A 19,909-nucleotide genomic window follows, 5' to 3' on the forward strand; every position below is an offset into this window, starting at 1 on the left:
GGATAACAATGGGATATGATGAAGCAACAGCGGATATGCACCAATCGGTCAAAGCTTTCTGGCCTACCAGCATGCAACGGGCCCGTCCATATATCCCTCCTGTCTAAATCAGTTGTATTCCAAAGCTGTAGGCAGGAGCATCACGTAGAGCCCTAATCACACAAGAAGAACACACATGCACACCCTTCCGTACAAGAAGGAAGAGGTTAGCGAGTAAAAGGATCCTCAAATCAGGTGCGTCAGGGTGGGATCCCTGTGGACTTAGGAAAAATAGTTAACGGTAAGTTCTTACCACAATGTATATTTCTCCGGCAGGGTCCACAGGATAAAAAATAAGAATTTACTTACCGATAATTCTATTTCTCGGAGTCCGTAGTGGATGCTGGGGTTCCTGAAAGGACCATGGGGAATAGCGGCTCCGCAGGAGACAGGGCACAAAAAGTAAAGCTTTAGGATCAGGTGGTGTGCACTGGCTCCTCCCCCTATGACCCTCCTCCAAGCCTCAGTTAGGATACTGTGCCCGGACGAGCGTACACAATAAGGAAGGATTTTGAATCCCGGGTAAGACTCATACCAGCCACACCAATCACACTGTACAACCTGTGATCTGAACCCAGTTAACAGTATGATAACAGCGGAGCCTCTGAAAAGATGGCTCACAACAATAATAACCCGATTTTTGTAACTATGTACAAGTATTGCAGATAATCCGCACTTGGGATGGGCGCCCAGCATCCACTACGGACTCCGAGAAATAGAATTATCGGTAAGTAAATTCTTATTTTCTCTATCGTCCTAGTGGATGCTGGGGTTCCTGAAAGGACCATGGGGATTATACCAAAGCTCCCAAACGGGCGGGAGAGTGCGGATGACTCTGCAGCACCGAATGAGAGAACTCCAGGTCCTCCTTAGCCAGGGTATCAAATTTGTAGGATTTTACAAACGTGTTTGCCCCTGACTAAATAGCCGCTCGGCAAAGTTGTAAAGCCGAGACCCCTCGGGCAGCCGCCCAAGATGAGCCCACCTTCCTTGTGGAATGGGCATTTACATATTTTGGCTGTGGCAGGCCTGCCACAGAATGTGCAAGCTGAATTGTATTACACATCCAACTAGCAATAGTCTGCTTAGAAGCAAGAGCACCCAGTTTGTTGGGTGCATACAGGATAACAGCAAGTCAGTTTTCCTGACTCCAGCCGTCCTGGAACCTATACTTTCAGGGCCCTGACAACATCCAGCAACTTGGAGTCCTCCAAGTCCCCAGTAGGCGCAAGGCACCACAATAAGCTGGTTCAGGTGAAACACTGACACCACCTTAGGGAGAGAACTGGGGACGAGTCCGCAGCTCTGCCCTGTCCAAATGGACAAACAGATATGGGCTTTTTTGAGAAAAAAAACCACCAATTTGACACTCGCCTGGTCCAGGCCAGGGCCAAGAGCATGGTCACTTTTCATGTGAGATGCTTCAAATCCACAGATTTGACTGGTTTTAAACCAATGTGATTTGAGGAATCCCAGAACTACGTTGAGATCCCACAGTGCCACTGGAGGCACAAAAGGGGGTTGTATATGCAATACTCCCTTGACAAACTTCTGGACTTCAGGAACTGAAGCCAATTCTTTCTGGAAGAAAATCGACAGGGCCGAAATTTGAACCTTAATGGACCCCAATTTGAGGCCCATAGACACTCCTGTTTGCAGGAAATGCAGGAATCGACCGAGTTGAAATTTCTTCGTGGGGCCTTTCTGGCCTCACACCACGCAACATATTTTTGCCACATGTGGTGATAATGTTGTGCGGTCACCTCCTTTCTGGCTTTGACCAGGGTAGGAATGACCTCTTCCGGAATGCCTTTTTCCCTTAGGATCCGGCGTTCCACCGCCATGCCGTCAAACGCAGCTGCGGTAAGTCTTGGAACAGACATGGTACTTGCTGAAACAAGTCCCTTCTTAGCGGCAGAGGCCATAAGTCCTCTGTGAGCATCTCTTGAAGTTCCGGGTACCAAGTCCTTCTTGGCCAATCCGGAGCCATGAGTATAGTTCTTACTCCTCTACGTCTTATAAGTCTCAGTACCTTAGGTATGAGAAGCAGAGGATGGAACACATACACCGACTGGTACACCCACGGTGTTACCAGAACGTCCACAGCTATTGCCTGAGGGTCTCTTAACCTGGCGCAATACCTGTCCCGTTTTTTGTTCAGACGGGACGCCATCATGTCCACCTTTGGTATTTCCCAACGGTTTACAATCATGTGGAAAACTTCCCGATGAAGTTTCCACTCTGCCGGGTGGAGGTCGTGCCTGCTGAGGAAGTCTGCTTCCCAGTTTCCATTCCCGGAATGAAACACTGCTGACAGTGCTATCACATGATTTTCCGCCCAGCGAAAAGTCCTTCAAGTTTTTGCCATTGCCCTCCTGCTTCTTGTGCCGCCCTGTCTATTTACGTGGGCGACTGCCGTGATGTTTTTCCCACTGGATCAATACCGGCTGACCTTGAAGCAGAGGTCTTGCTAAGCTTAGAGCATTATAAATTTACCCTTAGCTCCAGTATATTTATGTGGAGAAAAGTCTCCAGACTTGATAACACTCCCTGGAAATTTTTTCCTTGTGCGACTGCTCCCCAGCCTCTCGGGCTGGCCTCCGTGGTCACCAGCCTCCAATCCTGAATGCCGAATCTGCGGCCCTCTAGAAGATGAGCACTCTGTAACCCCCACAGGAGAGACACCCTTGTCCTTGGATATAGGGTTATCCGCTGATGCATCTGAAGATACGATCCGGACCATTTGTCCAGCAGATCCCACTGAAAAGTTCTTGCGTGAAATCTGCCGAATGGAATTGCTTTGTAGGAAGTCACCATTTTTACCAGGACCCTTGTGCAATGATGCACTGATTTTAGGAGGTTCCTGACTAGCTCGGATAACTCCCTGGCTTTCTCCCCCGGGAGAAACACCTTTTTCTGGACTGTGTCCAGAATCATCCCTAGGCACAGCAGACTTGTCGTCGGGATCAGCTACGATTTTGGAATATTTAGAATCCACCCGTGCTGTTGTAGCAGTATCCGAGATAGTGCTACTCCGACCTCCAACTGTTCCCTGGACTTTGCCCTTATCAGGAGATCGTCCAAGTAAGGGATAATTAAGACGCCTTTTCTTCGAAGAAGAATCATCATTTCGGCCATTACCTTGGTAAAGACCCGGGGTGCCGTGGACAATCCAAACGGCAGCGTCTGAAACGGATAGTGACAGTTCTGTACCACGAACCTGAGGTACCCTTAGTGAGAAGGGCAAATTTGGGACATGGAGGTAAGCATCCCTGATGTCTCGGGACACTATATAGTCCCCTTCTTCCTGGTTCGTTATTACTGCTCTGAGTGACTCCATTTTGATTTGAACCTTTGTAAGTGTTCAAATTTTTTTAGATTTAGAATAGGTCTCACCTAGCCTTCTGGCTTCAGTACCACAATATAGTGTGGGATAATACCCCTTTTCTTGTTGTAGGAGGGGTAATTTGATTATCACCTGCTGGGAATACAGCTTGTGAATTGTTTCCCATACTGCCTCCTTGTCGGAGGGAGACCTTGGTAAAACAGACTTCAGGAGCCTGCGAAGGGGAAACGTCTCGACATTCCAATCTGTACCCCTGGGATACTATTTGTAGGATCCAGGGGTCCTGTACGGTCCCAGCGTCATGCTGAGAGCTTGGCAGAAGCGGTGGAACGCTTCTGTTCCTGGGAATGGGCTGCCTGCTGCAGTCTTCTTCCCTTTCCTCTATCCCTGGGCAGATATGACTCTTATAGGGACGAAAGGACTGAGGCTGAAAAGACGGTGTCTTTTTCTGCAGAGATGTGACTTAGGGTAAAAACGGTGGATTTTCCAGCAGTTGCCGTGGCCACCAGGTCCGATGGACCGACCCCAAATAACTCCTCTTCCTTTATACGGCAATACACCTTTGTGCCGTTTGGAATCTGCATCACCTGACCACTGTCGTGTCCATAAACATCTTCTGGCAGATATGGACATCGCACTTACTCTTGATGCCAGAGTGCAAATATCCCTCTGTGCATCTCGCATATATAGAAATGCATCCTTTAAATGCTCTATAGTCAATAAAATACTGTCCCTGTCAAGGGTATCAATATTTTTAGTCAGGGAATGCGACCAAGCCACCCCAGCTCTGCACATCCAGGCTGAGGCGATCGCTGGTCGCAGTATAACACCAGTATGTGTGTATATACTTTTTATGATATTTTCCAGCCTCCTGTCAGCTGGCTCCTTGAGGACGGCCCTATCTATAGACGGTACCGCCACTTGTTTTGATAAGCGTGTGAGCGCCTTATCCACCCTAAGGGGTGTTTCCCAACGCGCCCTAACTTCTGGCGGGAAAGGGTATACCGCCAATAATTTTCTATCGGGGGGAACCCACGCATCATCACACACTTCATTTAATTTATCTGATTCAGGAAAAACTACGGTAGTTTTTTCACATCCCACATAATACCCTCTTTTGTGGTACTTGTAGTATCAGAAATATGTAACACCTCCTTCATTGCCCTTAACGTGTGGCCCTAATAAGGAATACGTTTGTTTATTCACCGTCGACACTGGATTCAGTGTCCGTGTCTGTGTCGACCGACTAAAGTAAACGGGCGTTTTAAAACCCCTGACGGTGTTTTTGAGACGTCTGGACCGGTACTAATTGTTTGTCGGCCGTCTCATGTCGTCAACCGACCTTGCAGCGTGTTGACATTATCACGTAATTCCCTAAATAAGCCATCCATTCCGGTGTCGACTCCCTAGAGAGTGACATCACCATTACAGGCAATTGCTCCGCCTCCTCACCAACATCGTCCTCATACATGTCGACACACACGTACCGACACACAGCACACACACAGGGAATGCTCTGATAGAGGACAGGACCCACTAGCCCTTTGGAGAGACAGAGGGAGAGTTTGCCAGCACACACCAAAAACGCTATAATTATATAGGGACAACCTTATATAAGTGTTTTCCCTTATAGCATCTTTTTTATATATTTCTAACGCCAAATTAGTGCCCCCCCTCTCTGTTTTAACCCTGTTTCTGTAGTGCAGTGCAGGGGAGAGCCTGGGAGCCTTCCCTCCAGCCTTTCTGTGAGGGAAAATGGCGCTGTGTGCTGAGGAGATAGGCCCCGCCCCTTTTTCGGCGGGCTCGTCTCCCGCTCTTCAACGGATTCTGGCAGGGGTTAAATATCTCCATATAGCCCCCGGAGGCTATATGCGAGGTATTTTTTGCCAAAACATATGTTTACATTGCCTCCCAGGGCGCCCCCCTCCCAGCGCCCTGCACCCTCAGTGACTGCCGTGTGAAGTGTGCTGAGAGCAATGGCGCACAGCTGCAGTGCTGTGCGCTACCTTAAGAAGACTGAGGAGTCTTCTGCCGCCGATTCTGGACCTTCTTCTCTTTTCAGCATCTGCAAGGGGGCCGGCGGCGAGGCTCCGGTGACCATCCAGGCTGTACCTGTGATCGTCCCTCTGGAGGGAATGTCCAGTAGCCAAAGAAGCCAATCCATCCTGCACGCAGGTGAGTTCACTTCTTCTCCCCTAAGTCCCTCGTTGCAGTGATCCTGTTGCCAGCAGGACTCACTGTAAAATAAAAAACCTAAGCTAAACTTTTCTAAGCAGCTCTTTAGGAGAGCCACCTAGATTGCACCCTTCTCGGCCGGGCACAAAAATCTAACTGAGGCTTGGAGGAGGGTCATAGGGGGAGGAGCCAGTGCACACCACCTGATCCTAAAGCTTTACTTTTCGTGCCCTGTCTCCTGCGGAGCCGCTATTCCCCATGGTCCTTTCAGGAACCCCAGCATCCACTAGGACGATAGAGAAATGGGATTTCCCAAAGCAATTTAGTGGTGGGGATGCTCCTGATTGGACAGGAGAATCCTTCGCCTGAATTCAGCATCATGAGAGGCAAAGATATCCATGGCATAAGGTCTAATGAATGTGTTAATGGAAGACCATTTGGCTGCCTTACATATCTGTTCTGTTGAAGCACCACGTTGTGCTGCCCATGAAGGACCTACCTTACGAGTAGAGTGAGCAGAGACATTAACCGGAACAGGGAGATCAGCTTGAGAATATGCTTCTGAAATTGTCATCCGAAGCCATCTTGCCAGTGTCTGCTTATCAGCAGGCCATTCCCTCTTGTGAAAACTGTAGAGTATGAAGAGAGACTGTCTTTCTGATGGCACTGGTACGATCCACGTATATCCGTAAGGCACAGACCACATCCAGCGATGCATCTCCCGCAGAAAGGCCCGGTACTAAAATTTCTTCATTAAGGTGGAATTTAGACACCACCTTCGGAAGATACCCAGATCTAGTTCTGAGAACTGCTTTATCTGGATTAAAAAAAAAAAGAAAAAAAAAAAAAAAAGAAAAAGAAATGGGGAACGACATGATAATACCTCTAAATCTGATACTCTTCTAGCTGACACCATAGCCAGTAGAAGTTTAGCTGTCAACCATTTAAGATCCACTTTATTTAGTGGTTTAAATGGGGCAACTTGAAGGGCTTTCAGAACTAGACTTAAGTCCCAAGGCACTGTAGGAGGAAAAAAAAAAAAAAAAAAAAGGGGAGGTTGAATGAGCAGCATTCCCTGGAAAAAGGTACGCACATCCTGCAAGTTGGCAATTTTCTTTTGAAACCATACAGTCAATGCCGACACTGCTAAGACCCTGGAAACTTTGAAAGACTTAGGGTCCATTTTCCGTTCACTGCACCAATAAATATAAAAAAGTTTGCCATATTCGGTGATAAATGTGAGCGGAGGAAGGTTTCCTTGCTCCGAGCATTGTTTGAATTACCTGTTGTGAGAACCCTCTTGACTTCAGGATAGATGTTTCAAGAGCCACGCCGTCAAAGACAGTCGATCCAGAGGTCTGCGATAACTAGGACCCTGCATCAGCAGATCTGGACGTTGTGGGAGCAGGAGAGGAGCATCCATCAGCATTCTCTGCAGATCTCTGTACCTATGTCTTCTGGGCCAAGCCGGAGCTATTAGTATCACGGCACCCTTTCCTTGATTTATCTTTCTCACCACCCTGGGTAATAGGGTGACTGGAGGAAACACATAAGACAGATTAAAGTCCCATCTCACCAACAAGGCATCTACAAAGATCGCTCTGGGATCCTCTGTTCCTGACCCGTATGCGAGCACTTTGTTGTTCAGACGGGACGCCATGAGGTCTATCTCTGGCAACCCCCACTTGTCTAGAGTCTGGAAGACCTCCAGGTGTAGAGCCCATTCGCTTGCCTGAATGGCGAATCGACTGAGAAAGTCCGCTTCCCAGTTTAGGACTCCCAGAATGAACATTGCGGACAAGGCTTGTTGAAGTTCTGCCCACTTTAGTATGTGACTTACCTCCTTAATCACTTTTCGGCTGCAAGTTCCTCCCTGATGGTTGAGGTATGCTACTGCCGTCGCATTGTCCGAGCGGATCTGAACTGGTTTTCCCTCGAAGAATGTCCTTTGCCTAAATCAGTGCCATGTATATGGCCCGAAGTTCCAATATATTTACAATGCAAAACAAACACTAAAATCAAGCGCTCTGTCACTCTAATCCATATGCAGCCAGTAACATAGGGCTACTCACCCCTATTAGAGTAAAAAAAAAAATCAGACAAAAAAAAAAAAAAAAAAAAAAAGATGAAGAAAAGACTGGTATTACAGCGCATATAGATTAGAACTAAAAAAGTTTTTTTTTATTAAAACACATACAAACATGTATATATATTTATATCTATGCACTTCGTACCACCGGCCGGTCTATCTACTCATTCAATAGTATATTTATAGGCAAACTATATACAACATACAATATAGCCTATTTCTCCTTAGCCACTTGAAGTTTTAGCAACATATGTTACTGTGATCACTAAAATGTATCTCTTCCGATGTTTACGGAGACAAAATAGCACACAGAGTTCTTCTTTCTGTAACTATAGAACAGTCACTTTGGATAATCACTTTTCTCCACAATAAATGTGCGCTCAAAGACTGTTTGACTGTCCCATTTTTGTAGACAAAGTCCGTTTTTATAATGGAAATATATTTCCTTTGAAAAGTGTCTGGCCAGACAAGTGAATAAATGCGATCTCACCACTCTTTTTATATGGATTCTTTCACCAAAAGCGTCCTCCCCGGCTGCTGGTGCTCTACCTTTATCATGCAGTCATCTCTGGGGGATCGTGAATGGAGTAAAGGATCCGTGGAGCGCTGTGGCTGGCTGATGAGATCACCGTACACAGTGGTGTAAATAGCAACTAAACGAGCAAATGACACGTTTCCCCGCCTCCCTCCTGGTTCAGCGGCTTCTCCGGGAGGCGGGGAAACGCGTAATTTGCTCGTTTAGTTGCTATTTGCACCACTGTGTACGGAGATCTCATCAGCCAGCCACAGCGCTCTGCTGAACCCGGAGGGAGGTGGGGAAACGCGTCATTTGCTCGTTTAGTTGCTATTTGCACCACTGTGTACGGAGATCTCATCAGCCAGCCACAGCGCTCCACGGATCCTTTACTCCATTCACGATCCCCCAGAGATGACTGCATGATAAAGGTAGAGCACCAGCAACCAGGGAGGACGCTTTTGGTGAAAGAATCCATATAAAAAAAATAAAAAAAAAAAAAAAAAAAAAGAGAGTGGTGAGATCGCATTTATTCACTTGTCTGGCCAGACACTTTTTAAAGGAAATATATTTCCATTATAAAAACGGACTTGGTCTACAAAAATGGGACAGTCAGTCTTTGAGCACATTTATGGTGGAGAAAAAAAAAAGTGATTATCCAAAGTGACTGTTCTATAGTTACAGAAAGAAGAACTCTGCTATTTTGTCTCCGTAAACATCGGAAGAGATACATTTTAGTGATCACAGTAACATATGTTGATAAAACTTCAAGTGGCTAAGGAGATAATAGGCTATATTGCATGTTGTATATAGTTTGCCTATAAATATACTATTGAATGAGTAGATTGACCGGCCGGTGGTACGAAGTGCATAGATATAAATAAATATATACACACACTATATAATAAATATATATATATATATATATATATATATATATATATATATATATATATATATATATATATATATATATATACACACACATATATATATACACATACATACACGTTTGTATGTGTTTTAATAAAAAAAACTTTAGTTCTAATCTATATGTGCTGTAATACCAGTCTTCTTTTTTTGTCTGATTTTTTATTCCAATATATTTATTGGCAGGTGACCTTCCTTGGTCCATTGCCCGTGGAAACACAACCTTCCTGACACTGCTTCCCAGCCATGTAGACTGGCATCTGTCAGAATTTCCCAGTCTGATATCCAAAAGGTCTCCCCTTGTCCAGATGGGATGTCTGTAGCCACCAGGCTAATGACCTTACTTCTATTGTAAGAACCATAGTCTGCGTTTTTATCATCTGATGCAATCCATTCTATTTGGCAAGAATCAGATGCTGCAGGGGCCTAGAGTGGAACTGTGCATACTCCATGTCGAAAGTGGACACCATCAATCCCATCACATGCATTGCTGCGTGAATGGATACCTTTTGACTGTGTAGCAAGTCCTGAATCCTTGACTGAACCTTGGATATCTTGTTCACAGGTAAAATTACTCTGAAGACTTGAATCCAGTACCACCCCCAAGCGAGTCATCCGCTGTGATGGAACCAGAGACATTTTGTCCAATTTATGAGCGACCTCTGCCTTTGCAGACACACTATCGTCTGTTGCAGATGACATAGGAGCAATTCCTTTGACTGTGCCAGGATTAAAAGATCGTCGAGAAATGGAAAAATTCTTAACCCCTGCTGTCGAAGATAAGGTGCCATTACCACCATAATCTTAGTAAATACTCTGGGGGGCTGTGGCTAACCCAAAAGGTAGGGCATGGAACTGAAAATGTTGTTGGAGGATAGCGAACCTGGGATAAAACTGATGGGACAGTGCTATAGGAACATGTAGGTAAGCATCCTGTATATCCAGGGATACCATAAAATCCCCTGGCTCCATGTCCAAAATGATTGAACGTAAAGGGGTATATTCAATAACTGTCGGAAGCTGCCGTCTTGTCGGAAAGACGGCAGCTTCCGACAGTTTTAGGTCGGAAGGGGTTCCGACCTATTTATTACGGCCCTGTTTGTTCCAACAAGTAGAGTATCCAGACTTGTCGGAATAAACAGGGCCATAATAAATAGGTCGGAACCCCTTCCGACCTAAAACTGTCGGAAGCTGCTGTCTTTCCGACAAGCTTCAGCCGCCGATCAGCATGCATTGTCGGAAACGGGGCCAAACCAGACAGGTTTTAGCCCCGTTTCCGACAATCTCAATCAGACTTTAAAAAAAAAAGTCAGGAGACGGGGGGAGCAGCGGGGAGAGCATGGACCCAGCGGTAGTGTCCACCCGGCTCCAGCAAGCGAGGTCCTGCTTGCTGGAGCCGGGTGGACGCTGCCGTGAGCCTCCTGTTGTCAGCAGCCTCAGCTCCCCCGTCTCCTCCCCATCTGCTCCGTCTCCACCGCCGTGCTGCCCCCAACTCCTTCTGGCGGGCTGTGCCCACACAACCCCCGGCGGGTCACCTACACCTCCTCCCGGCGCCGCAGACAGCAGCAGGGCATGACAACGGGAGCGGCCAAATCAGACAGTCGGATTTGGACACTTTTGAATAGGGGTTGTCGGGTCCATTCCGACAACTGCATGTCGGAATGGACCAGACTTATTAAATATACCCCAAAGTCTCCATGTGAAACAGAGGTACCCAAATGTATTTGTTCAGCACTTTGAGAATGGGCTGAAATGACCCATTTGGCTTCTGAACTAGAAACAGGTTGGAGTAAAAACCCTGTCCTCGTTGTGCAGGAGGAACTGGAATGACTACTCCTGACTAAAGAAATCTCTGAACCATCTCTTGCAAAGCTCTGGCCTAAACAAACCAAAAACACACCTTTCAGGAGGGTGCTTCTTGAAGGCAAAAGCATAATCTAGAGATACCGCTTCCTGCACCCAGGCATCTGTTGTAGACTGCTGCCAGATCTGTGCAAACTGAAGAAGTCGGCTCCCCACACTGGGATCCCCCAGGTGGAGACCCGCACCATCAGGCTAATGGCTTATTTTCTGTTTTATCAAGAGACTTGCTGTACTGGGACTGCCTACCATCACTTTTTCATTTAGCTTCTGTCTTGTATTTTTCAAGAACCCCTGGTGAAAGCTAAAACAATTTGCACACAAACCATCCTGAATCAGATCCTGAGAGGTTAACACAGCTTTGCAAGACAAACATGATAGGAGTATCCTCCTCACCTTTGCAGCTCTTAAACATGATAAACAAATCAACACTTCCCCAGTGTACTACACAATTTGTGACTGTAATCCCTTTAAGCTTTTTAACGTGACATACAATCAGACCCTACCCATGCACCAGCATTGAGGATGGGAATAGAACATAAACTGACTATATAGTAAAATCACACTAGCAGTCAGTCACGTTATACATTAGTATAATAAGCAATATGAGCACATCAACTACATTTCAAGAATGTAGGAAAACATATTACTGAATTATGTTTAAACAGACCTACTGTATTCAGACGCATTGCAAAAGAAACAGTAATAATATACAGACTCATATGCAATAGGCACCTATTCATACTCAAAAGGTCGATAGAGAATTAGTGCTGTATTACGCGTACTCAGAGTGGGGTACAGGGAGACTCGCCTCGCTTCCAGGACCGGTGAATACATTTGCGAACGCTGAGTGGATCCAGACGCTACTAATGTACACTGCCGCTCCATGAACCTATAGCGAACAGACGCTCCGTGAACATTGACGAACTAGTCGCACAGATGCCTATGCCGCCACTAGGTCCCCTTCATGTACAGTGTCTGAGACGGAGCGGGAAACAGTTCATGGCGGGAGACTGAGGAAACGGGTCATGACCAGGAGGGTGACCAGGAGAGCGTCTGACTCCCCACTGCTGACATCAACCCTAGGGATCGCGGTCTCATACTATTCCTGGAGCCTCTGATCCCTAAGGCCTAGCGATGGTGTACCCGAGGCGGCAGCCGCGTCAGCGACTGATCGGTAGTCTCCTCCCAAAACAGTGTGGCTGTGTCCGTATTCCCCTTCTAAGCGGAACCGATGCCTTACCTTCTCCCCGTGCTCCAGCCACAGCCTGGTAATGTCTGCTGGACCTGTTAGTTATGAGACACAGACGCCCGCCGAAACAGCACTGTACTCGTGGGTAAGCTTTGTCGCGACCCGGCAGAGAGTTGTTGGAGCGACTAAGGTACGTATAAGACGCTTTTCAGAAAGATCACTCAAAAAATAAGAATTTACTTACCGATAATTCTATTTCTCGTAGTCCGTAGTGGATGCTGGGGACTTCGTCAGGACCATGGGGAATAGCGGCTCCGCAGGAGACAGGGCACAAAAATAAAGCTTTAGGATTAGGTGGTGTGTACTGGCTCCTCCCCCTATGACCCTCCTCCAAGCCTCAGTTAGGATACTGTGCCCGGACGAGCGTACACAATAAGGAAGGATATTGAATCCCGGGTAAGACTCATACCAGCCACACCAATCACACAGTATAACTTGTGATCTGAACCCAGTTAACAGTATGACAACGTAGGAGCCTCTGAACAGACGGCTCACAACAATAACAACCCGAATTTGTTTGTAACAATAACTATGTACAAGTATTGCAGACAATCCGCACTTGGGATGGGCGCCCAGCATCCACTACGGACTACGAGAAATAGAATTATCGGTAAGTAAATTCTTATTTTCTCTAACGTCCTAAGTGGATGCTGGGGACTCCGTCAGGACCATGGGGATTATACCAAAGCTCCCAAACGGGCGGGAGAGTGCGGATGACTCTGCAGCACCGAATGAGAGAACTCAAGGTCCTCCTCAGCCAGGGTATCAAATTTGTAGAATTTTGCAAATGTGTTTGCCCCTGACCAAGTAGCAGCTCGGCAGAGTTGTAATGCCGAGACCCCCCGGGCAGCCGCCCAGGATGAGCCCACTTTCCTTGTGGAATGGGCCTTGACAGATTTAGGTTGTGGCAAGCCTGCCACAGAATGTGCAAGTTGAATTGTGCTACAAATCCAACGAGCAATCGTCTGCTTAGAAGGAGCACCCATCTTGTTGGGTGCATACAATATAAACAGTGAGTCAGACTTTGACTCCCGCCGTTCTTGAAATATATATTTTCAATGCCCGGACCACGTCCAACAACTTGGAATCCTCCAAATCGTTAGTAGCCGCAGGCACCACAATAGGCTGGTTCAGGTGAAACGCTGACACCACCTTAGGCAGAAAATGAGGACGTGTCCGCAGTTCTGCCCTGTCCGTATGGAAAATCAGATATGGGCTCTTATATGATAAAGCCGCCAATTCTGATACTCTCCTGGCTGAAGCCAGGGCCAGTAGCATGGTCACTTTCCATATAAGATACTTCAACTCCACCGATTTGAGCGGCTCAAACCAATGGGATTTGAGAAAATCCAAGACTACATTAAGATCCCACGGTGCCACTGGGGGCACAACCGGGGGCTGTATATGTAGTACTCCTTTTACAAAAGTCTGGACTTCAGGAACTGAAGCCAATTCTTTCTGGAAGAAAATCGACAGGGCCGAAATTTGAACCTTAATGGACCCCAATTTGAGGCCCATAGACAATCTTGTTTGCAGGAAATGTAGGAATCGACCCAGTTGAAATTCCTCCGTGGGGGCCTTCCTGGCCTCACACCACGCAACATATTTTCTCCAAATGCGGTGATAATGTTGTGCAGTCACCTCCTTCCTGGCTTTTACCAGTGTAGGAATGACCTCTTCCGGAATGCCTTTTTCCCTTAGAATTCGGCGTTCAACCGCCATGCCGTCAAACGCAGCCGCGGTAAGTCTTGGAATAGACACGGTCCCTGCTGAAGCAGGTCCGGTCTTAGAGGTAGAGGCCACGGATCCTCCGTGAGCATCTCTTGAAGTTCCGGGTACCAAGTTCTTCTTGGCCAATCCGGAGCCACTAGTATCGTTCTTACTCCCTTTTGCCGTATAATTCTCAGTACCTTTGGTATGAGAGGCAGAGGAGGGAACACATACACTGACTGGAACACCCACGGTGTTACCAGAGCGTCCACAGCTATTGCCTGAGGGTCTCTTGACCTGGCGCAATACCTGTCCAGTTTTTTGTTGAGGCGGGACGCCATCATATCCACCATTGGTTTTTCCCAACGGTTCACAATCATGTGGAAGACTTCTGGATGAAGTCCCCACTCTCCCGGGTGTAGATCGTGTCTGCTGAGGAAGTCTGCTTCCCAGTTGTCCACTCCCGGAATGAATACTGCTGACAGTGCTATCACATGATCTTCCGCCCAGCGAAGAATCCTTGCAGCTTCTGCCATTGCTGTCCTGCTTCTTGTGCCGCCCTGTCTGTTTACGTGGGCGACTGCCGTGATGTTGTCCGACTGGATCAACACCGGCTGACCCTGAAGCAGGGGTTTTGCCAGGCTTAGAGCATTGTAAATCGCTCTTAGCTCCAGTATAGTTATATGAAGAGACATCTCCAGGCTTGACCATACTCCCTGGAAGTTTCTTCCCTGTGTGACCGCTCCCCAGCCTCTCAGACTGGCATCCGTGGTCACCAGGACCCAGTCCTGTATGCCGTATCTGCGGCCCTCTAACAGATGAGCACTCTGCAACCACCACAGAAGAGACACCCTTGTCCGTGGCGATAAGGTTATCCGCTGATGCATCTGCAGATGCGATCCGGACCATTTGTCCAGCAGATCCCACTGAAAAGTTCGTGCGTGGAATCTGCCGAATGGAATCGCTTCGTAAGAAGCCACCATCTTTCCCAGGACTCTTGTGCATTGATGCACAGACACTTTCCCTGGTTTTAGGAGGTTCCTGACAAGTTCGGATAACTCCCTGGCTTTCTCCTCCGGAAGAAACACCTTTTTCTGAACCGTGTCCAGAATCATTCCGAGGAACAGCAGACGTGTCGTCGGGGTCAACTGAGATTTTGGAAAATTCAGAATCCACCCGTGTTGTTGCAGCACTAGTTGGGTTAGTGCTACTCCGTCCTCCAGCTGTTCTCTGGACCTTGCCCTTATCAGGAGATCGTCCAAGTAAGGGATAATTAATACGCCTCTTCTTCGCAGAAGAATCATCATTTCGGCCATTACCTTGGTAAAGACCCGAGGTGCCGTGGACAATCCAAACGGCAGCGTCTGAAACTGATAATGACAGTTTTGCACCACGAACCTGAGGTACCCTTGATGTGAAGGGCAAATTGGGACATGTAGGTAAGCATCCTTTATGTCCAGGGACACCATAAAGTCCCCTTCTTCCAGATTCGCTATCACTGCTCTGAGTGACTCCATCTTGAACTTGAATTTTTGTATGTACAGGTTCAAAGATTTCAGATTTAGAATAGGTCTTACCGAGCCGTCCGGCTTCGGTACCACAAATAGCGTGGAGTAATACCCCTTTCCCTGTTGTAGGAGGGGTACCTTGACTATCACCTGCTGAGAAAACAGCTTGTGAATGGCTTCCAATACCGTCGCCCTGTCTGAGGGAGACGTTGGCAAAGCAGACTTTAGGAACCGGCGAGGGGGAGACTTCTCGAATTCCAACCTGTAACCCTGAGATACTACCTGCAGAATCCAGGGGTCCACCTGTGAGCAAGCCCACTGTGCGCTGAAATTCTTGAGTCGACCCCCCACCGCTCCTGAGTCCGCTTGTAAGGCCCCAGCGTCATGCTGAGGGCTTTGCAGAACCCTGGGAGGGCTTCTGTTCCTGGGCAGGGGCTGCTTGCTGCCCTCTCTTACCCCTTCCTCTGCCCCGAGGCAGATATGACTGTCCTTTTGTCCGCTTGTTCTTATAGGACCGAAAGGACTGCGGCTGAAAAGACAGTGTCTTTTTCTGTTGGGAGGGGGTCTGAGGTAAAAAGGTGGATTTTCCGGCAGTTGCCGTGGCCACCAGATCCGATAGACAGACGCCAAATAATTCCTCCCCTTTATACGGCAATACTTCCATATGTCGTTTGGAATACGCATCACCTGACCACTGTCGCGTCCATAAACTCCTTCTGGCAGATATGGACATCGCATTTACTCTCGATGCCAGAGTGCAAATATCTCTCTGAGCATCTCGCATTTAAAGGAAAGCATCCTTTAATTGCTCTATAGTCAATAAAATACTGTCCCTATCCAGGGTATCAATATTTTCAGTCAGGGAATCCAACCAGACGACCCCAGCACTGCACATCCAGGCTGAGGCGATGGCTGGTCGCAGTATAACACCAGTATGTGTGTATATACTTTTTAGGGTAGTTTCCATTCTCCTATCAGCTGGATCCCTGAGGGCGGCCGTATCAGGAGACGGTAACGCCACTTGTTTTGATAAGCGTGTGAGCGCCTTATCCACCCTAGGGGGTGTTTCCCAGCGCGCCCTAACCTCTGGCGGGAAAGGGTATAATGCTAATAACTTTTTTGAAATTAGCATTTTTCTATCTGGGTTAACCCACGCTTCATCACATACATCATTTAATTCCTCTGATTCAGGAAAAACTACAGGTAGTTTTTTCACCCCCCACATAATACCCCTTTTTGTGGTACTTGCAGTATCAGAGATATGCAAAGCCTCCTTCATTGCCGTGATCATATAACGTGTGGCCCTACTTGAAAAAAGCAAATTATACTTACCGATAATTTCATTTCTCCGAGATACTTCATGGCAGCCCTTACTCTTGGGATTGTATCCCATTCCTAACTTTAGACAGGGAATTTTTTACTCACTTAGGGACCACCCACTTTGGGTATATAGCCCTGCTCCTCCCCTTCCTCCACTAGTCTTTTGAGTGTCTCCTGCGACCAGGCTATATTAAGACTTTACTAAGGGAGGGTATATTGTAGGCTGCCATGAAGTATCTCGGAGAAATGAAATTATCGGTAAGTATAATTTGCTTTTTTCTCCTACACTACTTCATGGCAGCCCTTACTCTTGGGATATACCAACGCTCAATATTGGGAGGGCAATATAAATATACAAGAGACATTGTCCTAATGCTGAAAAGCATAACTCATTTAATTCAATGCCCCCTTAAAGATACGTTTTCCAAAGTGGACGTCTACAACATCTACCACATAATGGCTAGAGAATGTATGTATGGAAGACCATGCAGCTGCTGCACATAAATCTTTCGCCGAGAGCCGTGCCTTCCTAGCCCAAGAAGCTGCAACAGCCCTGGTAGAGTGTGCCTTTAGCTCCTCCGGAACCTCACGACCATTCTGCTTGTAAATAAAACGTCAGGAGTCCCGTAATCCATCTGAAAATGGTTTGTTTCGTAGGTTTCTCGCCCTTTCTTGCTCCTGAATACAAAACAGGCGCTTTGTTTTACGAAACTCCTCAACTCTTTCAAGTAGACTGAGATTGCTCTTATTAGATCCAAAATATGCATTCTCTCCTCATTCTGCGGATGCGTGTAGAATGATATTAATACAATGTCCTGATTCAAAATGGAAATCTGACACCACTTTAGGCAGAAAATCTGGATTAGCTCTTAGAACAAGTCTATCCGGAAAGAAATTGAGATAGGGCTCCTCGGACCATAGAGCCTGTAGCTCTCCAACTCTTCTGGTGAGGTGATGGCTACCAAAAACACTACTCTCCAAGTTTAGAAATTTCATTGAGACGTCCTGTAACGGTTCAAACGGGGACAACATTAATGAATCCAAAACTAACTTTAAATCACATGGAGCGAGAACCGACCTAATCAGAGGTCTTATCCTTTTAATTGCCTGACAGAACTTCTTCACTAGGCCCTCGTCGGACAATCTTCGCTCCAACAGGACACTCAGAGCTGCTATCTGGACCTTGATAGTGGACACTGCCAGCCCCTTTTCAAAGCCATCAAACAAGAATTGTAAGACCTGAGATGTCCCTGCCTTCTGCGGGCTAAATCTTGAGTCGGACCAAGAAATGAAAGTCTTCCAGACTCTATAATAGACCTTAGAGGATACTTTTTTCTCGACTGAATCAGCAAACTCACGACTTGTTCAGATAAACCTTTGTTTTTCAATAATTGCCATCCAATTTCCATGCCGTCAAATGAAGTTGCTGTAGATTTTGGGTGCAGCAATGGACCCTGACGTAACAGATCCGTTACTAGCGGCAACATCCAAGGTTCTCCTACTGCCATCCTCAGTACTGAGGGAAACCACACTCTCTTCGGCCAATATGGGAGAACCATTATGATCTGCGCCCTTTCTTCCCTGATCTTTCTTAGAATACGTGCGATCATTGGAAACGGAGGGAAACAAATGCAAGCTTTAATCTCCACGGGAGAGAAAAGACATCCACTCCGCCACTCCTGGGAGACGATATCGGGAGAAGAACAGAGGAACTTTCGCATTGATGTGCGTGGCCATTAGATCTACCTGAGGCTGGCCGAATTTCTGTACAATCTGCCGTTCAATTCCCATTGTCCTGGTAGCACCTCTTGTCTGCTGAGGAAATCCGACAGACAAGAATTGTAAACAGAATTGTTTACTCCTGGAACATGTAGCGCTGACAGGGACTCGAAATGACCCTCTGCCCAACATAGTATGTTTGACACCTCTTCCATTAATACCTTGCCAATTGCCACTGCTACATTGTCTGAAAATATCCTGGGATGTCTCCCCTGAAATTGCTCCTGGAAATACTTCATCGCTTTCCACACGGCTCTCATTTCTCTGTGGTTTGAAGACAGTCTTTCTTCTTCCCGGTTCCACCTGCCTTGGCAGTTCTGCTGCAACAGGTGTGCCCCCCATCCGACTGCACTTGCATCTGTCATTAGAATAAGATAGTGACGATCTGACAAAGCAGTCTTTCTGTCGACCAGTTCAGTCTCCATCCACCAGTCTGGGGAGCGCCTTGCTTTTTGACATAACTTTATGCGATAATTCAGGGAATAACGTCTCCGACAGTAGCTTAGGATATCTAGCTGAAGATCCCTCATTCGCCATCTCGCCCAAGGGACCACGTCTATGGTGGAGGCCATCATACCCAAAAGACGCATCCCCTGGCGCAGTGTCACGCTGTTGCACTCTTTTAGCAGAGAAGCCAGATCCCGAATTTTTGAGCACATTTCTTCCGAAATACCTATCATATAACTGATAGTATCCACCTGTACTCCGAGAAACTGGATCTTTTGCCTTGGTTCTAGCTGGCTTTTTTTTTTTTTTTTTTTTTCAGTTTATTAACCAGCCATGCTCTTGTAGGATCTGCAGCGTCACCTCCAATGCTTCCTTTACCTTCCGAACTGACTCTCCACATACTAGTAGGTCGTCCAGACATGACCAGATCGCTATTCCTCATCCTCTTATCACGGACACCAGTGCCGACAGGACCTTGGTAAATATCCCTGGATACGTCTTCAGACCGCAAGGGAGGCACGTAAACTGAAAATGTTTATTAAATTGTCTGCGATCTAGTATAGTCCTGAAGTCTCCAGACGCCTTTTTTATCAGGAATATTGTGGAATAGAACCCGCTCTTTCTTTCTGAAGGCGGGACAGTCTCTACTGCTTTTGCCCTGATTAGTTTTTCTAAACTGTCCTCCGGGGCTCTTAATTCCAGACTCACAGTTGGTCTTTCCGAGATTACGAATTTGTCCTTTCTTGGGACCTCGGAGAACCCTATCCGGTTTCCCTGAGATATCACGTCCAGTACCCACGTATCCCGAATTGAACTCGGCCACTGACTGACAAACTTCTGGAGTCTGGCTCCTACTGGAAAGGATACTGGGACCCTGCAATAGTCATTGTCTTCGTCCACCTTTCCTCTAAGCCCAACAAAAGGGCTGCCTATTCATCCC

The 19,909-nt window shown here is 47.0% G+C and overlaps 1 protein-coding gene across 2 annotated transcripts in view; it reads right to left on the reverse strand.

Moving 5' to 3' along the window:
- KIF2C (kinesin family member 2C) overlaps positions 1-19,909 on the reverse strand; it is a 140,968-nt gene that overhangs the window by 46,046 nt on the left and 75,013 nt on the right. The window lies entirely within an intron of this gene.

Source organism: Pseudophryne corroboree, chromosome 9, assembly GCF_028390025.1.
Source record: "Pseudophryne corroboree isolate aPseCor3 chromosome 9, aPseCor3.hap2, whole genome shotgun sequence".
In the NCBI taxonomy this organism is placed as follows: Eukaryota; Metazoa; Chordata; class Amphibia; order Anura; family Myobatrachidae; genus Pseudophryne; species Pseudophryne corroboree.